Genomic DNA, 3,138 nt, shown 5'->3' on the forward strand with positions numbered 1-3,138 from the left:
AATACCGAAATACCAGGACTTTATAACACGAAAACTGAACCGAAGACTACACTTTTCAAAAATCAAAACCAAAAACCGACCAAAGAACCGAATTAATTTGGTTCGGTCCAGTTTTGCAGTTTTATGCCATCCCTACTAGCAAACACCACACCTAATGTAAGTACGCCAATGACGACTAAACCATAAACGTTGATATCGCATAGTGTGTAAGGTATATAAGTCATTTGTTTCCATCATTTTATTGTTCCTACCTAAGTTCGTATGAATTTCAAGAAACCTACATTTATAGAGTAGGGCATTGTAGAAGGGTAGGCTTTTGGATCACCGACGGTGTGGGGATAACATTTGGGAATTACTTTTCCTAATACTTACAGAATCTCGCACTAAAGGAGATGATAGTCCAATACGGAGAACACAAGATAGTTTTTGTGATTTCAGTTTTAGGAGGAACTTGCAAGATTGGAAAGTGTTAGTCAAGTTGTTTCATTAAAAAAAACATAACGGGATAATCATGATGTATGGAGCTAAGTTGCTCGGACTCGGCAATTTCGGTGCCGTACCCGTGTCGACACGACACTGACACGGGTAAGGGTGTGGGATCTGTGTCGGATCCGGTCAAACGAGATTGGGTGTGTTGACCAACAATTCAGAGAAAAATTAAAATTTTGATATCTCAAAGTAAAGATTTGAATAGCTCGGAAACAAAATACCTTCAATTCTGCTGCTACATAGTAATTTATACCAGTCTTTCTGCCTCTTTTGAAGTTTTTTTCTTGGTAAGTCTGGTTGTTCGAGTGGCTGTTGCAGGTATTGTTCACGATGTTACAGGTTTTTGAAGTCGAGAATTGTCGGTGCCGTGGTGGACAACTAGATTGTGCGCATCGTGATATTGTATTGTATTGAAAAAAAAAAAGATACGCAAAACATGTAGTTGGGGACGAAGATGGAGGATAGAAGAGGAAACAGAGGAAAAGATGAAGAAGAAGACTGTTCAGTCACCTAACACTATCTGTTTTCTAATTGACCTGCACTCCTTGAATAGCTGCCACATTTTATTAAGAATAAACATTATAATTTTTTTTTAATTAAATGAGATAAGCTTTCCATATTAAATAGCTGCAGCTTGGATTATTTATTAATAGGAATAAATAATTTATCTTTATTTTGATTAAATGAAATAAGCATTGTATATTAATTAGATTTTATAAAATAAGGATACAACAACAACAAACCCAGTATATTCCCACCTAGTGGGGTCTGGGGAGGGTAGAATGTACGCAGTCTACCACTACCTCTAAAGAAGTAGAGAGGTTGTTTCCGATAGACCCCCGGCTCAAGACACAGGACAATATACAAAAATATTCAAAGCATGAAACATGATAAAACTAACATAGATACAACATCCACAAAAATAATTTACATTACCAAACAAAAGATACCAAAACCCTCCTAACTACGGACTACGATTCATCCCCCCACCTTATCCCTCTATCCTAGTATTTTTCCTCCAAACCTTCCTATCCAGGGTCATGTCCTCAGTGAGATGTAACTGCTCCATGTCACGTCTAATCACTTCTCTCCAGTATTTCTTCGATCTACCTCTACCCCACTTGAAACCATTTAACGCTAGTCTCTCACACCTACGAACTGGGGCATCCGTGCCCCTCCTCATCACATGATCAAATCATCTCAACCTCACTTCCCGCATTTTTTAAATAAGGATCAATATTATAATTATTTAATTATAAATTAAAGATTAATGTATATTCTTTAAAAGCACACATTTTTTTAATGAAACTAATTTTAGCGTAAGTATATATTGTACATATTAATATTCTCATTTTTTATTTGTTTTAAAATACTTGTCAATTTTGAACTATATGTATAAATTTTTTTTGTCGGGATTTTAGCTATTGTAGACGTTTTAAGGTAGACGAGGTTAGACAGGCAGTCCGCAGGATGCGAAGGGGTAGGGCGACGGGGCCGGATGAGATACCGGTGGAGTTTTGGAAGTTCGTTGGAGAGGCTGGTGTAAGGTGGTTGACTGCATTGTTCAATGAAATTTTCAGGACAGCAAAGATGCCCGAGGCGTGGAGGTGGAGTACCATGATCCCCCTCTATAAGAATAAGGGGGACATTCAGTGTTGCAATAACTATAGGGGGATTAAGTTACTGAGTCACTCTATGAAGATCTGGGAGAGAGTGGTCGAGGTGAGGCTGAGACGGATAGTGTCTATCTCGGAAAACCAGTTCGGATTTATGCCCGGCCGCTCGACGACGGAGGCAATTCACCTGGTACGGCGGTTGGTGGAGCAATATAGGGAGAGGAAGAAGGATTTGCACATGGTGTTCATCGACCTAGAAAAGGCGTACGACAAAGTCCCCAGGGAGGTGCTTTGGAGATGCTTGGAGGTGAGTGGAGTACCGCAGGCATATAGCAGAGTAATTAAGGATATGTATGAGGGAGCGAAAACCCAGGTGAGGACGGCGGGAGGAGACTCAGAGCATTTCACTGTCCTGACAGGATTGCATCAGGGATCTACTCTTAGTCCCTTTTTGTTTGCGTTAGTAATGGATGTGTTGACGCGGCGTATCCAAGGGGAGGTGCCGTGGTGTATGCTTTTTGCAGACGATGTAGTCCTGATAGATGAGACGCGAGGGGGTGTGAACGACAAATTAGAGTTGTGGAGGCAAACTCTGGAGTCTAAAGGGTTCAGGGTGAGCAGAACCAAGACAGAGTATGTGGAATGTAAGTTTAATGACGTAAGGCGAGAGAACGAGGTAGTGGTGAGGCTAGAAGCGCAGGAGGTAGAGAAAAGGGATAAGTTCAAGTACCTCGGGTCCGTGATCCAGAGTAACGATGAGATTGACGAGGATGTCTCGCACCGTATTGGGGCGGGATGGATGAAGTGGAATTGCATCAGGGGTGCTGTGTGATAAGAAGGTGCCGCCCAAGCTTAAAGGTAAATTCTATAGGGTGGTAGTCCGTCCGGCCTTGCTGTATGGAGCGGAGTGTTGGCCAGTTAAGAACTCCCACATCCAAAGAATGAAGGTGGCAGAAATGCGGATGTTGCGCTGGATGTGTGGACTGACCCGAAGGGATAGAGCTCGGAATGAGACTATCCGGGAGAAGGTTGG

This window comes from Capsicum annuum, chromosome 6 (assembly GCF_002878395.1).
Source record: "Capsicum annuum cultivar UCD-10X-F1 chromosome 6, UCD10Xv1.1, whole genome shotgun sequence".
Classification (NCBI taxonomy): Eukaryota; Viridiplantae; Streptophyta; class Magnoliopsida; order Solanales; family Solanaceae; genus Capsicum; species Capsicum annuum.